At 46.8% G+C, this 20,024-nt stretch overlaps 1 pseudogene; it reads right to left on the reverse strand.

Moving 5' to 3' along the window:
* Positions 1-722: 722 nt before the first annotated feature.
* The window catches only part of LOC141248016 (myeloperoxidase-like), an 84,288-nt pseudogene continuing 64,986 nt past the window's right edge, over positions 723-20,024 (reverse strand).

Raw genomic sequence — 20,024 nt, forward strand, 5'->3', positions numbered from 1 at the left:
CAGCCCAACACCATGGAGGACGCTTGGCATTTTCCACAGAACACCAGGATTGTGCGCTGTGTAGATTCTCTTGTGCCAGCACCAGGAGCAGCCGGTCATGTGACCGCAAGTATGTGATTTGCATACTTCCAACCACATTCCGACTAGATTGTATCCAGTCTTACTCAATAATCGTGTATTGAGTGAATGTCTAGTTGGCACGTGACTACACATATGCAAGTTGGATACCAACTTGCCAGCTCCGGCAACATAGACTCTTCACAGCACGTAGTGCTTGTGATGTGAGCGATTACTATTTGCAGTCACATAGAGTAACCGCAGACTTGCACCCGAAGGCCGGACAAACCTTTTAAGACCTTCTTTATTTAGCAATTCATTAAAAAAATCCATTTATATAACGGTTTTCCACGTGTGGTTCAGACTGACACGTTTCTGGCCTACAGACGTCCTTATTATTTGGAATACCAATTTTTAAATGTATTTTTTTTTCTGGACTGCTAAATAAACAAAGAAAGATTTAAAGAAGTGGAAATGCCGTGACTCCCATCTTTCATCTTTGATACATGTGGGTGCCAATTCCTTTATAGACCACCAACACAAATTACAAACTAGATGCTTGAAGAAGAACAAGAATGTGTAGTAGAATTTTTAATCCTTTATTTAATAGCGGAAGGATAAGTATTTACATACTTTCATTGTTAGATAAATCTGTTACTTTCTTTTTACTTCTATCACTCTTATTTTCTATAGGAGTTTGGACTGTGAAATCACAATAGGGGCTCATTTACACATCAGTTTTTGTCCTGCATGTTCTGTCCATTTTTTAATGGTCATAAAACGGACACATTAATTTCATTTGGTATACTCACGTTTGCGTTTTTTTGTGAACCAATAGTCCGCAAAAAAGTTGGAGGCTTGTCCTATTTTGATCTAATTTGAGGCTCATACTAAAGTGAATGGATTCGTGAAAAAAGGATGGCATTTGGATGTCATCTACCTGTGATCCAATTTAATCCAAGAAAAATGGATGACAGATGGATTGTAAAAACTAAATCATGGTCCAAAAAGGGACCCAGCACTCTAGAAAAACAAGGTCTATGTTTCATGTAAAAGAAAAAAATCCTGATGTGTGAATGAGGCCTAACGAGAATATATTTGAAGAGTATACAAATGTCCAAAAGTCACTGAAGAAGGAATAGTGATTATATTCCCCTTTCTGTTCTCTGCAAACATGGTGTTGCCGTCTGATGTCCTGCAAGATAAAACAAGTTTAAGCACTCATTCAATGGTAGCTCTATGTATGCCGTACAGTGTGTGCTGCCGCAAAGGGCTGTGAGTGTGTCCTGAGAGTACGGTGTGGGGACCTGTGTCTCAACAGGCGTATAACCTGGCAGCGCTGATTCATACATATGAGGGAAGCCGGGCCTCACATTGTGGAAAGAAGGTGATTATGAATTTGATTAGTAGCCAGTTACTTGATATGGCAACTGATACAAGCTATTTTGTAGCCTTTGCAGCAGTTGTCAGGCCAAAATGTGTGGCTGTGTGTAGTCTAACATAACAAATGGTGCCTCATATATCATATGTATCATCCAAAAATGATCTATTGTTTAATTCAAATTTTTGTGGTAAATGCATTTTTTTTAAATGTTGGCAATATATATATATTTTAGATTACAATCGGTATTAAAAAAAAAATTAGTGTCAGTGGTCAGAAATGAAAAAATTGGCCTGGTCAGGAAGGTGAAAATATGCTGGGGGTGAAATGGTAAAAGTGATGAGAGCAATGAAATATACACTGCTTGTGTGATTTTCATGAAGGCTATATGTCCTATATAAGGGTTTAATTATATTATTTCTTTGCATTTCAGGGCTAACAGACTCCTTTTAAGTTAACTCTGATCATAAGCAATGGTCAGCTGTAGTATGAAGAACAACAGACTTGCTCCCTGGATGCTCTGTGTAAGTGAATTGACCTGTTTTTAAAGGGTTATACCACCGTCAGCCACTTATAGCTGAGAAGAGAAAGACTCTATCCAGGCAAAGGTCATTGGAGGTGGAGTTGCATAAACAGCCAAGGGCACCTGAACTATGCTGTTTCTGTAACTCCAGATTTGCCCCAGATGTATCTATGTCATTTAAACAATTTGTCGTCATAGACGTGTACTTACTATTTCTGACAACAACTTTCCAAGGTTGTAGGTCCATTGCTGGCAAACTGGAACATTTAATGAACCCTCCTGGGTACTGATTAACGACAAAGACATTTTGAGGGACTTCTTTAATGTTGGTATTAGCACATATTATATGTGCCAGAGTCACTCTCTCTATTGATCTTCTTTGGGACAGACTGAGTACGGAGGGATTTTCAGAATAAAACCTAAAAACAAGGATGGAATAATAATCAAACATATTGGGTGAAATTTACTAAGATTGTCATTTCTTACTTCAGTTTTAACCTAAAATGCAGCACCAAATTTATCGAGAAGTGTATCTTTGTCACATTATGGTACAAGTTATGATCCCAACCCTTTCAACTCTACTCGACCCAACTTGAAAAATGAAATATAGGCTTCCATGTATTCTTCAATTTGTGTTCAGGTTCTCGAAGCAAACTCTCTTACATCTCCTACAATATGTCCAGACTACATGCTTCATCTATTAATATCCAGCCCCATTTACAATTCATTTTTTTTAAACGGATGTCTAAATGGTACCCTAACTTAAGAATTTGTCCTTAAATTATATAAAATAGAAATATTTCCATGTTCCTTTACTATGTGGAAAATGGATACCTACCGATCTCCATCTCTACTTCTACGGAACTGATCTCCAATTAAACATGTTAACAACTTTCCAGTTCTTCCTCTGGGAACCAAAGGCTCAGAGACTCCTCCAACCCAGATATCAATGTTTTCAGGTGTCCCATACAATTGTATTAGGCTTTCTGCAAGCTTCCTATTTTCCTGTACGGTGGCCAATTCATCTACGTTTCGTGGTGCAGAAAGGCCACAGAATCTTCTCCATGCATTGTATCCTTGGGTTGTAAAGAAAAGGATGACTACTCAAATACACAGGAAAATAAGATTTTTATATTACCAATATCTACCACAGACATAGTAATACCACAGATAGTAGAAGTAAAAATCACAAATGGGCATAATCCGGTAAGAATTATTATGCAGAGTTTGTTGCAAGAAGGATGATATTTTTAGATCCCTCTGAGACAGAAATTATTATTCCAATAAGGATTGTTTTACTTTTCATGGCTAAAATGGGCAGAAAAGGGTCAAACTTCAGAATGTGTCTTTTTTATCCATGGTGTATACACACCACTACTCTGAAAACAAGCTTTTTATATTCCTCAAGTAAAGCCAAGCTCAGTACAATTACGTATAATATATGCTAAATTTAAGTCTTCTATACTCACTGCACTTTACCTTATACAGGTGAAAGGAACCATAAAAGGTGTAAGCCATACTAAAAATATTTTTGTCCCAGACCCTTGCCACATAAGAATGTGTGTACACTGCAATGGATTATGGTAGGGTTTGAGTTAATTCGATTTTGGCATCAAATTAGGGTGAATTAGAGGGGTATTTTGAGTTTCTATGAACCTTTCCATTTTCTCCTATGGAATTGTCATCTATTGCAACCTTGTAGAAAAAAATATTATGCTTTTTTGTAAACTAAGATTGCTGCAATATTCTTACTCTACCTGGTAATCCATGTTCTCGGCCCCTCTGTATATTAATAGCAGCTAGGTCAAGACCAATGTGATTGATCATCTTGAAGAGACGTTCCCTCAGTTCATCAACCATTATCTGATTCTGGCGGTTTAGTTTAGCTTTATTGGCTATCATACCACGGAGTAGAGGGTCAATCCCACCTGCAAGAAGGATACAATATACTGTATATTAGTAGAGTAGGGGACTACATACAAGAAAATGATCCCCTTTTTTACTCTATTGAAAGCTCAAGATCGTACTCTGTACCCAATTGCTCTGAAAATTGTGATGGTTTCGCATTAAAAGAAAGTGCACAGGCATGCGGTCTATTGCAGTCCGCTTGAAAAGGAGGAAAGTCCCCAATAAACCTTTTGCTATCTCTTCAGATCAGAAGGCTACAGCGAACGATAGGGATCGGTCGCTTCCCCTCGCCAAAGCATAGGGTGAGACGGTTATGCTTTCAGCATTCCTAAGGAGAGCCAGGCGTTTGCAGGGGAAAATGGAACCTGATGACCACACACTCCAACCCTAGACCGATCAGGAGGAAACCACACGTATCGAAAGGTCCTCATGACAGGACACATGGAAAAAGTGTCACACGGTGCATAACAATTAGAATAAATAGTGAATGAGTTTTCAGGGTAAATACTGACAGGACCTTTAGCCAGGAAATTTAAAGATTCCTCCATCCTAGCCAGAAGGCCCAGAGAACGTGTGTGTGCTTAAAAAGTGTGAAAGAAAAAGTGCAAATGTGCCATAATCTCAGTTGGGGTCTTCACTCCTGGGGCTCTTCTGCACCTCGAGCTTTCTAACTTATTCAGTCTAATGGCTTTCATATGGGGAGGGTGTGGGGGAGCGTCGAAGATAATCCACTACTGAACAAATATATCAATATGTATATTCAGAAGCCAACTAGGAATGGGTTACCTTGTCTAATCACCCTCCATGTGGTAAAGAAAGTCTCATGGAGAGGAACTACTGGCTCTGGGTTATAGGGACAGTAGCCTTCTGCTAATCTGTAAATAAATGGCTGAATTAGGGTATGACCCATTCGGAAGGCGATGGTAAAGACATTTGATACAGATGGGTCTTCATCTTCATTGTAAGATTTATATCTAGGAAGAACCTTTGACATCTCTTCACCCAGCAGCAGCGGCAGCCAATCTTTGTGTGTTATTTTCTGTAGACCAAAAGTAAAGATGTAATGCACATATAAATTTAACAGATGGAACAATGGTGTAGCTGTAAAAGGAGCCTAAGTTGCAGTCACACCTGAACCCCCACTTCTGGAGGATTATAGACCCTGTAGACCACACGTGAGAACAAGGGCATTATGCAATTATTGCTTGTATTTAGCAAAATTATGCATATACTGCACCTGCAGGACACTTCCTATTATTTTGCGAGCTTCTTGATATAGTGTCTCTCCTGACCAACTTGGGTTTAACTGGTGCAGCTTTGTAGCGATACGGTTGTGTTCTCGCAAGAAGAGAGTATGGAAGACTGTCAGCCCAGGTTGTTCATTAACGCGAACATCCCCTGAAATCAATTCAAACCATTACCAAACTAGATTATGGTGTTATTCTCATAAATTGTGGTATAAAAGTCAACAATAACTCTACTTGAAGATTATGACCTTATTTATCAATATTGTCTATATAGAAGGTGTAACCTCATATCTTGCTTATTTGACACAATTTACCCAAAACCAAAGAACTGAGCTGTAACACTTGTTGGTATAAGTGCAATGTGTAGATGCACATTCACACTGTGGCCATTTAACAGACAGAACCTAGGGTAAAAACAATGAGATAATACCCTGCTGTAAGTAATAAATAAATAGTAATAGTACATGTAAATAACATAGGGTACTTAGTTGATACTATTTTGATTAAAAGAGCATAAAAGCCATGCCATCATGACAAGGTGTAACCAATCAGGATAGTCCCTAACTCTTGTAGCTCACCTCACGTTGTGCCAGCAGCCCTACAAATAAACAAAGGCAGAGCAGAGCCCAGACCTTACTGTTTTGCACCTGCCCGTGGAAAGCTATATAGACAAGATGCACAGCCCAAAAAGGGGGAGCCACACCTCTGTATGTACAAAGTACAAAAAACTAAAGCAAAACCAAAGAAATTAGCTGAAACACGTGTTGGTATAAGTGCAATGTCTGCTGACACATAGCAAAGTGAACTATAAGAGTTGGGGACCATCCTGATTGGGTACACCTTGTCGAGGCGGGATCGCTTTAATGCCCTTTTCATCAAAAGTGTTGTGGCGCCCCTGAGGGTTCAGTCGCCACAGAGGTACTGCACCTCACTGAGAGGTGTAGTGCCTCCCTTCACTCAGGTAAGGAGGGAGTGGTGCACGGAACCCCAAACACCTGCATCTGACTCGCCTGGGGTGACACACATCCAACACTACACTGCTCCAGGATGGCTGGAGGGGCGACATGCACAGCGCAGCTGCTGAGCCCTGTCCCTGGCTGGAGTGGGGGGAACCCAAAGGTAGGGGGAACCAGTAGTGGAGGTGGATGGAGGAAATGTAGCACCCTGAGGATTCGGCTGCTACAGGGGTATTACACCTCAAGCCAGAGGTGTGATATTCCACTCCCGGGTAAGGATGGAGTGTGGAACTGAGCTCAGTAGGCTGCACGCACTACATACATCCCATTTCCGGGGGACAGATCAACGGTACTCCCACCAGTGTATGTGCAGGTACGATAGTGTCTGTCCCTGGCTGGAGTGGGAGGGGGGGTGGAACATCCCAGTAGTGTAGGGGCAGATAGGGGGAGCAGTCTGGGTAATGCTAGGAGCTCATTGGGTGCTGGTCACCTGAGCTCACACATAGAGGGAGTATATAAGGTGGGAACCATCTTAGATCAGGGTCAGACAGGCAGACAGCTACTAGTCAGTCTGTTGTAGAGGGTCAAGCAGTCCTGAAGGAAGAGAGAGAGGAGTCAGAAGGACCCAGAGGGGAAGAAGAGGGAACCCCAAGAGCCCAAATACAAGCAACAGGGTGAAGGGTTGGCACAAGGGTACCGGATCCCAAGCTGGTGGAGGGCACTAATCCTCAGCCAGAGACCGGAGGTTGTGGGCAGGATCTGCCACGACCCCTCACTATATCCACCAGGAAGGCAGACCAAGTATAGGGTCAGGGAACCCAGAGGAGGTGTACCCACCAAGAGACCCGAGGGAGCCGGACATAGGTGGATCCCTGGTGGGGAAGGCCAGAGAAAAGGAACGTCAGAAAGGGAGCTCAGAACTACCTGGGGGTTGGCCGAGTCCAGGACCTGGTGGACGCAGCACGGCTCGGGCGGTCACTCAAGGCCGGAGTGACCAGAACAACAGCAGTAAGTAAACACCCTGAACTGCACAGCCCGACTCTGAGTCTTAATACCATCCTCACTGCACCACCACAACCACCATCCTCTACACCTGACCCCCTGAGGCTATACCCCTCCCGTTGGGGGTTATACTACCTGAGCTGCACACACATCACCAGCCTCAGCGGACCCTGCTGCAGCGGCGGCCGTATTGACCGCAATTCAACGGGTGGCGTAGTCGACACAAAAGAACATCCAGCAACATCTGTAGGACTGCCACACACTGAGCTTGACACCCTGGGCACGGACCGGGTCACCGCCACTTGGAGACTACAACCCCCATCTGATCCGGCTCCGGGTATCCCCCAAACAACACTGGCCCAGGGGGCGCGTCAGAAATAGTTTAGGGGAGCACTCTTACAGTAAAGATATAAAAAGAATCCTTAGAATAGTGCAGTCCAGTCAGTGAGAGGAGAGAGTGAAGACAGTCAGGGAGCAGAGTCTCTGTCAGAGCTCTGCTCCCCAAGCAGGGCCTAGGCTCAGAGGCCCAGGAGGGGAGCAGGGAGTAAGCTCCGTTCTGAAGAGGGGATCCTATGGGGTACGGCGAGTGCAGGCGGCACCCGTACACCCCGAACCTGCCACGTGTCAGGAGGATCTAGGCCGCAAGAAGCGGACCGGCCACTGGCCCAGTCGTGCAGCTTCAAGCCTCGGCTGGAAAAACCGGAGGCTTCTGACTTCTATAGCCAGGAGCCAAACTCCCACTTCAATCCAAGTAAGGTCAAGCAGGTCTGTGCAACTCCGACGGACAGGGGGGATCTCGCAGCACCCGAACGGGATTCACAGTGGGATGCCCAGGGCAGGAGGGCGTAAGATCCAGCGTGAAGTCGGTCTAGAGAGGCACATAAGAAAGTGGGGTTCTGCCAGGTACACCCAAGCTGCCTGAGGAAGGACTGAACCCCTGCCCGGTGAACGCAGTGTGACGCGGGAGGCTTGCACCAGTACAGTGCACCTGTGGACTGTCTAAGAACTGTGAGTAAATCTGGAATGACTGCACTTAGCTGCCTCTGTTCCTTTCTTTCGCCGGTGCCATTTCCCTCCCTGCACTACAACGCCCAGCGCCCCTCAACTCATCTTCTCTGCCCTTAGGCCTGCTCCACCTGTGGGGAGCCGTCCCATCACAAGCTGCCCTAACATCTGCCTCAGAGGACTGTTGCAGCGCTGGTGATCCTCACCAGACACCACAGGTGGCGTCACGAAAAATCCCAAAAACCCCATATAATACAAGTTTCCCTTTTCACTCACTGCCCTAGGTCACGGACCGGGCCAGCCACCGTGATATGCCCCGGCAACCAGAGGCCCGGCTGCCGAGCACCCCACGGCCCTGGGGGCGAGTCAGTGTCAACTAAGTTCCCTATGTTTTTTACATGTACTATTACTTTTTATTTATTCACGTACAGTAGGGTATTTGTTAGTTTTTTTTATCCCATATAAATTGAAAGCCTCAATATTCAATTATTTATTTGCTACTCACCCAATGTTTATATATATCGTCAACATATTCCATAGTGCGCTAAAGGACATAAACTCAAATTTGGATAAAATTAGTTGTCCAGCACCGTGATGATAATCAATATCAGAGTAGCGAGGGTCTGACATGTGGTAACACCATCCATCATCTGTGATCAACTCCGGCAGCAGAAAGATGTAAACAATGTAAGGAGCCGGCGCAACTCGGATCCTATTTAATTATTCTTGCTCCATACACTGTTTACATTCAGCCACCACCAGAATTGATAGCAGCTGATCGATGGCAGTGTCAGGTGTCAGAAAGCACAGACATCATCTGTCGGTAAAAATGTGGGCTCACTTCCTGAGCCCGCATCAAAGTAAGGGAGCTGACATATGATGTAACTATTCGTGATATGTTGGTAAGGGGTTAATAACTATTCAAACCTTAACTAAGAAATCCAGTGGCTATATATTGGAATCTTTTCAAGAACATTGAAGAACCATACTCAACCTCACCTGCCAGAAAACAGGGAACTCCTAATAATTTGTTTGCCTTTGCACACAGGTCATCTGGATTTTCATTAAAAGGCAGGAATGGGAAACCATTGTCTGTACATTGCTGATTAATGGCCAATAGACCCAGTTGGTTGGTGTTGTTCCGCAGAATGGTGGCTATTTTGATGTCACTGCCATACACCTGGCTTCCATCAACATAGGACGTTAGAACATTGATCTGTTCACGAACTGGAGTTACAAAATTACACACATTGGGCCGAGCGAATCATCGAGATGCATTCAGAGCCATTAACGTATCGATGATCATTTGATGGAATCTAAAATATAAAAAAGAAATTGCAATGTTATCAGGAGTGGACATTTTAAGACTCACTTAATAATGTGTGCCTTACCCTTAACAATATGAAAACAGAACATATAACGCACATATTAAAATGGTAGAAGTGAAAATAATTTCAATTTAGCTACTCCCCAGCAATTTTTTTTTGCTTACATAGTGCAATATATGCTGCTATTAGCCCTTCCCCCAAAAAATGGAAATAAAACAGAGATCAAAAGAAATCTCAAAAAGAAATCACCTTCCCCAAAAATGAACCCCAAAATGGTAATAATAAAAACTATTGCTATTTGCAAGAAAAACAAACCCTATGCAAATCTACAAACAAAAGCAATTTTTTTTAAATAGTAAGAAAAAAACCTTGCAAATTTGGCATCACCAAAATTAAATTGACTCATAGACTTAAGTTGCTATTTCATTTTTATAGCTACGTGAACATAGTAAAAACAAATGATAAGGACTGGGAGGAACGGGAATAAAATCATGGCAATAACTGGCCAATTTTGACCTCACTACAGGTCCTCTTTAACATAGCAAACAGTTTTTGGTCTTGTAAATGTTAAAAACTAATGATGCATAAAAACACATGGCATACAGGTGACACAATACAGATGAAAAATTGTCAATTTTTTCTGGATGAAAATCAGACACATTTATTATGCTCTCCTGTGCGCTTATCCTTAAGAAGATGACCAGATTTAGAAAATCTCTTAATGGGAAACAAGGGTACGCCTGCATGCAGCTCTTTTCACAATCTACTCCTTGAAAGAATGTCGATCTTACGGGAGTGTCAGGAGAGAGGTCAGTATCGTGATCCAGCCACTGACCCCACTGCATGAACATGAGCGATCTACTTTCATCCAAGGTCAATGACTCGGTGGGGAACTTCACAATTTCATTTGACACTGCACGAGCCTATTGAAGAATTTGTTACATATTTCAGGGGAATTCATAAACTCATATTTCACTATCAATATTTCTTTCATGTAATATGCTCTGCAGGTAAATGTGTTTTGTAATATACAATTCCTATAAATGTTTCCTATAGATGAGTAGTAGGAATTATTAAAAGTAACCTTTCACAAGGTTTTTGCAATAAAAACTATACTCAACAACTTTTAGTCATCTTTAACAGTGTTCCTGCAACCCCTTCATAAAACCCCCAAATACCTAAGAAGATAACTTTTATAATTGTCTTTTACAGTATGCCAATTGGCACCATCCGGTCTGGTGGGCATCTCTGAACCATGCTTGGCATCTCTTAAGTCCCTGCAATCGGGGTTCTCCTGATTGTGTTGATGACGTCAGCCATTTCAATCAATCTGTTGTGCCTGCGCCGCTTTTGTTCCCTACTGCGCAGGCGTGAGAGTTGAACAGACTCTATGGATGATGTAAAGAGACGTCAGCCACATCAATCATAGCAGGTGAACGGCATTGCGCGCAAATAGGAGGAACTAAGCACAGTCTGGAGGACTTTCATCCGGCCCGCCGGGCTATGGGCGGAGGAGAGGAGAGCGGTGCCATTGCCCGCCCTTCCCCCCGCTTGCTCAGGGCCCCGGCAGGCGGATACTTACCTCTCCCCGTGCCTCCGCAGATCCACTGTCTTCCTGCTCTGCGCTTCCTGTGACGTCTCAGGTCAGAGGGCGCTGTGACGTCTTTACACCGCGCCCTCCCGAGTGCTGTCACAGGCAGCGCAGAGCGGGACAACGCCGCCGCGACGCTGGAGTCCAGACCAGAGTAGAGCAGCAGCAGCAAGTGAGAAGTGAGGTGAGTATTGGATTTTTTTTTTAATGTATGGAGGCATAGGTCATTATATGGAGGGTGACATCCTGCATGGGGCATGATATGGGGGGTGACATCCTGCATGGGGCATGATATGGGGGGTGACATCCTGCATGGGGCATAATATTGGGGGGGGTGACATGCTGCATGGGGCATAATATGGGGGGTGACATCCTGCATGTGGCATATGGGGGGGAGACATGCTGCATGGGGCATAATATGGGGGGGGTGACATCCTGCATGTGGCATTATATGGGGGGTGACATGCTGCATGGGGCATTATATGGGGGGTGACATGCTGCATGGGGCATTATATGGGGGGGTGACATGCTGCATGGGGCATTATAAAGACAGGGGAGTGATATCCTGCATGGGGCATTATATGGGGGGGTGACATCCTGCATGGGGCATTATATGGGGGGTGACATCCTGCATGTGGCATTATATGGGGGGGGTGACATGCTGCATGGGGCATTATATGGGGGGGTGACATGCTGCACGAGGCATTATATGGGGGGTGACATCCTGCATGTGGCATTATATGGGGGGTGACATGCTGCATGGGGTATTATATGGGGGGTGATATGCTGCATGGGGCATTATAAAGACAGGGGAGTGATATCCTGCATGGGGCATTATATGGGGGGGGGTGACATCCAGCATGAGGCATTATATGGGGGGTGACATCCTGCATGGGGCATGATATGGGGGGTGACATGCTGCATGGGGCATTATATGGGGTGGAAAGGGGACATCCTGCATGGGACATTATAAAGACAGGGGAGTGATATCTTGCATGGGGCATTATATGGTGTGAGAAAGGGACATCCTGCATGGGGCATTATATGGGGGGGTGGCATCCAGCATGGGGCATTATAAGGGGGGGAACAGCCTGCATGGGCCATTATAAGGGGGGGAACAGCCTGCATCTGGCATTATAAGGGGGAAGCAGCCTGCCTATTGGGAACATTTACCTGCCCATTGAAGACCTATGCTGCCTATTGGGGACCTATGCTGCCTATTGGGGACCTATGCTGCCTATTGGGGACATTTACCTGCCTATTGGGGACCTATGCTGCCTATTGGGTACAGTTACCTACCTATTGAAATACCGGTTGATTTAACTTTACTTGTTCTTCATTTTAAATATTGTATTTGTTCCTGTATTGTTTTTTTTACTTCAAAATAAGATATGTGCAGTGTGCATAAGATTTTTGTTCATAGTTTTTTTAAAAAACTATATTCCGGCCCTCCAATGGTCTGAGGGACCGTGAACTGGCCCCCTGTTTAAAAAGTTTGAGGACCCCTGGTCTGGAGATTTGGCTAAGACAGAATGTCACAAATTAACATAGCATTCTTAATTTGCAGTAATTTTTCAACACCTGTCTAAAATTTTTGCAAGAATGGTGTGGGACAATTATAAAAGGTACTTTTTTAGGTATGTGTGGGAGCTGGGCTCATATGAAGAGGATGCAGGATCGCTTTTAAAGACGACTGAAGAGTAGTGGATATTATTAATATATGGAAAATCTGGTGACAGGTTCCCTTTAAACAGCACAAGTTTCACAGTGATGGCTGTTGCAGATTTCAGCTTTCAGCAGAATAATTGAGCATTCAGACATTGTTGGAGAATGGACCAAATACTATTACCTGTACCAACATGGAGAATTTCAGGAAGAAAGTGATACAACTGAGATGAGTGAATCTCTTAAATTTGATTCTGGCTGATTCACTAAAATTCAACTGCCAGATTCGTGTGGATTTGAATGAATTTGATCCAAATCAAAACTGACATTACAATATATCTAAGAGTGGACAGAAGGGGTTAAAATATCTCCCTTCCGGCAGATGTGCATTGCCCCCACCACTCACATGACTATGTAAGGCCAGGAGCAAGCATTAGATTGGCCTCAGTCAGCACCAGAATACAACAGCCATGGAGGCGTCATAAGAACAGGTGAGGCGAGTTAAATATAAAGTTTTTTTTTATTTTAACTCACTCCCTGTCTTTTAAAGAATCCAACAAAATGGCAACTGGCCTTCTACCCTTTTGCTGCATTTATGCAAATTGAAAAATTTGGATTTTAGCAAACTTTAATTTGGGGGGAGGAAATTTGCAACTAATTTGATTAGTTACAATTCGAATCTAACAAAGGGAGGGCATTGCAGAGCATTACAGACCTCAAACAAGGCCAATGGAGAGCATTAGTGGAGGTCTACTGTACATTGGAGAGTTGGAGCAATAGCAGGGATTGAGACCTCGCTTGGTGCTCTTGTCACCTCACTAGCATAACAGAACAAAGCACATTTTCACTCGATTGGAAAATGTCAGGTAGGCATTAGGTAGCATTCACACATGCAATGCGCTTTGGTCCACACATGTGCAGTTTTATTGTTTTCATAAAACTCTAAGGGATTCAAAACCAAAAACAACCTCTTCTGGGCACAAAGGTATAACATCAAATAAACATTTCATTCAGCAGGCACCTATATAAGAGTGCAAGCTCACCCGAACAGCTTTCACACATTACTCTACAGCTCCAACACCCAGACTGCTCAGCTTTCATAGCTGACCCATGCAGTCTCCATTCAGATAAAGACTTGGTCTTGTCTCCCTCTCAGCTACAGCACCCTTTTTGGCTGGTCACTCGCCAGCTTCAACACACTCCACACATCCCCAGCAGACTGAGAGCTCCCATGTGAACACATGCCCTGGTTCTCAGTCAAAGCTAATCAGGTGCATATAGTCAATACCTGCAGTGCTAGGATTTAACCCAGTCCTACCTGGTTTTCCTACAGTGGTTACAGAAGTATCTTTGTGACGCGCCCCTGGGCCTGTGCTGTGCAGGGGATACCCGGAGCCGGATCGCTGGTGGGATGCTGGGGGTTGTAGTCTCAGTGTGGCGGCGACCCGGTCCGTGGCTCAGGGTGGTCAAACCAGTGGCAGTCTTAGGTAATAACAATGTCCGACTATGCCACCCGTGGATTGCGGTCAGTGGGGACCGCCGCTGCGCTGCAGACCGCTGAGGCTGATGTTGTTTGCGCAGCTGAGTATGGGATAACTCCCCACGGGAGAAGTATTGCCTCAGGGCAGCTAATGTGAGAGATGATGGGGGTGATGGTGTGAGCGTCCCAGTGCTAATGGTGCTGGTGCGGCAAGGAATCACAGAGACGTGTGGTGCAGTTCGGGGTCTTTACTGGTGGTACAAGGCAGACCCTCCCGGGAGTACTGGCTAGTATAAGGGGCCAGGTCAGTCTGTGAGCATGCAGGAGTTCCCCTGGCCAGGTGGAGTTGTAGGCCTCCCCGTTTATCTGCACTCTTCCTGGCTACCTTGCTGTCAGCGGTTACAAGTAGCCCACGTCCCTGAGTATACCGTGTGGTGCTCACCCGTATGGCTGGTGACTTGGGGCCTTCTGTTAGCCTCCGCTCCTGGATGGTGGCGCTGGTCCCTTCTTTGTGACTGAGCCTCCGGGCTTCTATGGCCAGAGGACCTGGAATCCCCTGCCGGCTGGTTTCTGCTGCTGGGTATATATATCAGTCCCCACAGCCTCGGACTCCTGTGTCCGGTTTTAGTAACTTCAGCCAGGGCGAGCTATATCTCTGCTCAGCTCCAGCCCCTGGTCTTCAGCTGCTGCTCCTACAGAGCTCCTGATGTATCTTTCCCTGTGTCTGGAACTGAACTCTTTCTCTGTCTGCAGCTTCACTCACTAATCCCACCCCAGACCCAGTTTATAAGGGCAGATTCCTCCCCTCTCAGGTCTGGGCGGACCGTGTTGCATGCTTAGGGCTCCTGACCAGAGAAACCTCCCACTTGCTCTCAGACATAATATCTCTATTACCGTGGCAACCAGACCCTTGGGGTGCCACATTCCCCCCTAGTAAATTTTAGTACTCCGGGACTAACACATTTTTAAAACATAATAACAGGGTATAAACAATAATACGATAACATATTAACAAGAAGCTTTAGTTCTTTAAAGGTCACGGCATGTCCACAACCGGGTGTCCATATCACCCAAGGTGAAGTTTTTGAAACTAGAGGGTGTCCATGTCACCCAAGGTGAAACTTTAAGCGAAGTAGGGGACCTGTCCAAAGCAAACCCCTTGTGTTGGCCTTGGGCGTGGCTGCAAGGCTGGAGCTAGCTACTTTGGGCCGCAAGGAGGCCACGCCAGACAGGTTTTCTCTTCCGCGGCCGTCTTCGCAAGAGGCACTAAGGTGCAACTATCTACAAAACTGTTCCGGTTATCCAGTGTCCATAACCTGTTAGTCCAATTAAATCTGCAGGGTAACTGAGAAACATAATTAGTAACAGGCAACAACAAAAACCATAAACAGTTAACAGATAAATTCACAGTGCATTAGTTTAGATTCTCCAGCGAGCGGGCAATCTGACCTCTAGTGACTCTAGTGGACCTACGGAGCTCACTAACTGGTTCTGCACTACAGGGTGTAGGGGAGGTTGTAGGTAAGCTGGGCAGCTGTCTGCGCACTCTTTGGCTCACTAGGGGCACGGCAGGCTCACTACTAGCAGAGGGTTGATCCTCCTGTACTGCTGGTGTGGACTCTTCTGCCTCTTGGGCCGGCTGCTCTTCCAGCTCTACCGGTTCCTCTGTAGGCACTTGCGGGGCTGGCTGGAGAAAGGTGAGGACGGGTACCACGACAGCGCCGTTTACTTGTGTCCAAGACCGGGGGAAGTCTCCGAGTACAGTACTGATCATTTCTTCCCTTTCCTCTGCGGGTTGAGGGTTTTCTTGATCTTCTTCAGGGCTTTGCAGCTGCTCGGGACACTTCTTCAGGTGGTCTCTGGAGACAATGGCTGTGGTTTCTCCTCCATCCTTACTGATTACGCAGATTTTTGGGTTCTCATGGCTTGATGGCAGTATGGTGTACGGGTCCTTCTCCCACTGGTCGTCCAACTTGTGGAGCCGCCTCTTCCTCTTCAAGACCTGCTCTCCTGGTACCAGGGGAACAGCGGGAGCATACTGGTTATAAGCCTTCTCTTGCCTTTCTCTAGCTTGAGACAGACTTCGCTCGACGCTCTCCTGTACTTTCCGATACTGCTGCTGCCGTTCTGTATCCCAGTCTGCCTCTGGCGAGGTGTCCTCAGGCGTCAGGACTCCCATATCCAGGTCAATAGGCAGCTTACCAGGTCTTGCTCTCATTAGCTAAGCCGGGGTAGAGTTGGTGGAACCTACAGGGATGTGGTTATACAGGTCCACCAGATCGGGCAGTTTCTCAGGCCACAGACTGCGTTCTTCCAGGGGCAATGTTTTTAGCAGATCTATCACCACCTGGTTCATCTTCTCGCAGAGTCCATTGGTTTGAGGGTGATAGGGCGTTGTTCTTATCTTCTTGCAGCCATACAGGTTGCAGAACTCCTGGAAGACCTCCGCTTCGAAGGCTGGTCCTTGGTCTGTCAACACTTGGTCCGGGTACCCGTATGGACGGCAGAAGTGCTGCTGGAAGGCTCTAGCTGCTGTTTGAGCCGTTAAGTCCTTGACCGGGACCACCACCAGGAACCGGGAGTAATGATCTACGATTGTGAGGGCGTAGACATACCCAGATCTGCTTGGAGCCAGTTTCACATGATCCAGGGCTACCAGTTCCAGTGGCTGTCTGGTGATGATGGGCTGCAGGGGAGTCTTCTGGCTGGCTCGGTCTTTTCTTCTCAGGTGGCACGGGCCACAGTCTCTGCATCACCTCTCGATGGCTCCTCTCATGCCTACCCAGTAGAACCGTTCACGCAACAAGAACTCCAGCTTCTTCCATCCGAAATGCCCTGCTCCGTTGTGGTATGCCTCCAGAACCATAGCCGCGTCTCGTCTTAGGACCACTACCTGCCAGGTCAACTCATGTGTTCGAGAGTTAACCATTCTCCGGCACAGCTTCTCCCTGTAGAGGAACAGCTTACTTTTCTCCTTCCACAGTTGCTTGGTCTCCTCCAGAGAATCTGGGTCAAGACGGGCATCGGCCTGGGTCAGCATTTCCTTCACCAAACGGACTGCCGGATCACTGTCTTGCGTCTCCGCCCAGTTGTAGTGGGGCAAGGGATTGAACGTCACGGAGCGCCTGTCTTTCACACTGTGGGAATACAGGGTAATCCCATGACGGTGGAACGCAGGGAGCTCAACTTCTTCCAGATCTTCTGGATCTTCCCCTACGTCCGGTAAGTTCGGCATTCTAGACAGGGCATCCGCGTTGGCATTTGAGCGTCCTGCCCGGTATTTGATGGTGAATTCAAAGTTGGACAGGCGGGCCATCCATCTCTGTTCCAGGGCACCGAGCCTTGCAGTGTCCAGGTGTGTCAACGGGTTGTTATCCGTGTACACGGTGAATTTGGAGGAGGCAAGGTAATGCTTGAAACGTTCGGTCACTGCCCACACTACTGCCAGGAACTCCAGCTTGAATGAGCTATAATTCTCAGGGTTCCTCTCTGTGGGCCGTAGCTTCCGGCTGGCGTAAGCGATTACCCGTTCTTTCCCTTGCTGGATCTGGGACAGTACGGCTCCTAGCCCGATGTTGCTTGCGTCCATGTGGAGGATAAAGGGCTGGCTGTAGTCTGGATATGCCAGGATTTCATCCCCCGTGAGGGCCATCTTCAGCTGGCAGAAGGACTCCTCTTCCAGCTTTTCCCACCTAAAGGGCGGCTTCTGGTTTTTGGCTTTCCGAGATTGACCTATCAGGAGGTCCTGCATAGGGGCTGCCATTTTGGTGAAACCGGGAATGAATCTTCGGTAGTAGCCTACCAATCCGAGGAACTGCCGCACTTCCTTTATGCTGGAGGGTCTTGGCCAGTCCTTAATCACGGTGATCTTATCAGGGTCAGGAGCCACTCCGCCAGCACTCACCACGTGTCCCAGGTACTGCACCTTTGGTTTCAGGAGGTGACACTTGGAGGGCTTCACCTTTAGGCCGTAGTTTGCCAGAGCTTCAAACACTTCTGCCAGGTGTTTCAGGTGGTCCTCGTAGGTCTTGGAATAGACGATGACATCGTCCAGGTATAACAGGACCGTCTCGAAGTTCCGGTGTCCCAGACAGCATTCCATCAACCGTTGGAAGGTTCCTGGTGCGTTGCAGAGCCCAAACGTCATACAGTTAAATTCGCTGAGACCCATCGGGGTGGTGAATGCGGTCTTCTCCTGGTCCGCCTCTGCTACAGGAACCTGCCAGTACCCGCTAGTGAGATCCAAAGTAGAGAAGAAGTTAGCAGATTTTAATGCAGCTAAGGACTCTTCTATCCTTGGTAACGGGTACGCATCTTTGTGTGTGATACGGTTGACCTTCCTGTAGTCTACACACATTCTCATGGTGTGGTCTTTCTTTTTCATTAAGACTAGTGGAGCTGCCCAGGGGCTACAGCTGTCCCTGATTACCCCAGCCTCCTTCATGTCTCTAAGCATCCCCTTGGCGTGTTGGTAGTGTGCCGGGGGTACGGGTCGGTATCTCTCCTTTATGGGAGGATGGTCTCCCGTGGGGATGTGGTGTTCTACCCCCTTTACTCGCCCGAAGTCTAGCGGGTGTTTACTAAACACTCTCTCGTACTCTCGAACCACCCGATAGACTCCCTGTTTCTGGTGTGAGGGAGTGGAGTCAGTACCCAAATGCAGTTGCTGACACCAGTCCTCCATTGGTTTCTTAGAGCCGTTACCTTCCTCTGGTTGAGATGGAGGCAAGGGTTCCACGGCCTGTAAAGAATTCTGGTTTATGGTGAACAATTTGGCTAGCGTGGCATACCGGGGCAGGTATACTTCTCTCTCCCTGATATTTATGATGCGAACGGGCACCCTCACATGGCGTACATCGACCACCCCCTGTGCTGTCAAAATGGTAGGCCTACTGTCTGAGTAGACGGGTTCTACCATTGCTTGGTAGTCTCTACCTCTTAGACCAATAGCTGCCCGGCACCAAATCATCATCTCACTTTTTGGGGGCATGGCAATAGGGAACGGGTCACACATTCTCACGCTACCTATCTCACCAGCAGATAGTTCCACCTGTTGCCTCTTCATCAGTGCCCGGATCTCTTTTTGGAGCACACGCTGCTGGCCGGAACTGGCGTTCTTGGCAACCTGCTGTAAAATGAGAATCACCTCTGCAAGACAATTTTCAATCACATTAGTTCCCAAGGTTATTCTAGGGTGACTCTCATGACGGTCTATGTCCACTATAATCAGTCCTTGTGCCGCCAGTTCGACTTTACCGATCTTAATGGTCACCTCTTTGAATCCCACCTGCGGCACGGGCTGACCATTGCTGGCGATGATACTCAGGTCGTCATCTGGGTAGCGGGTTATGTCCGAGTCATTCCAGTACTGCTTAAAGAGCACGTACGGGATGGTGGTCACCTGTGACCCAGTGTCTAGTAGGGCACTCATAGGAATGCCATCCAGTACCACAGGCAAGATTGGACGTCCCCCTACGTATTTATCACGCCAGTTTGATGGGCCTGATGGTGTTATGCCTGGGGGTTGGCCCTTTACCCCAGGTTGTGCCCGTTTAAATGACAGTACCTTGCCACATGTCCGGGTTGATTGCAGCGGCGGCAGATGGGTCGTCCGTCCTCGTTGTATCTGTCGCTGGGTCTTCCTCTGGCCGGTGGGGTCCTCCTCAGTCGGCGCCACGGGACGTCCTCCGGTCCGGATGCCAGCTGGATCTTTCCTGGAGAAGAGACCTGTAAAAACTGCACAGTTCTGGTTAGCGCGGCAACGCTCTTAGTCAGCTCTTGGACCTGATGGTGCAGGTCTGTAGCCGGGTCACTGTTTAAAGCCTGCACATCAGCTCCCACAGGCCCTGCAGACAAGAGCGCCGTCTCCTGGTGGTAAGTG

This window comes from Phyllobates terribilis, unplaced genomic scaffold (assembly GCF_046119375.1).
Source record: "Phyllobates terribilis strain yellow unplaced genomic scaffold, ASM4611937v1 Scaffold_2__4_contigs__length_985480577, whole genome shotgun sequence".
NCBI classification, from domain to species: domain Eukaryota; kingdom Metazoa; phylum Chordata; class Amphibia; order Anura; family Dendrobatidae; genus Phyllobates; species Phyllobates terribilis.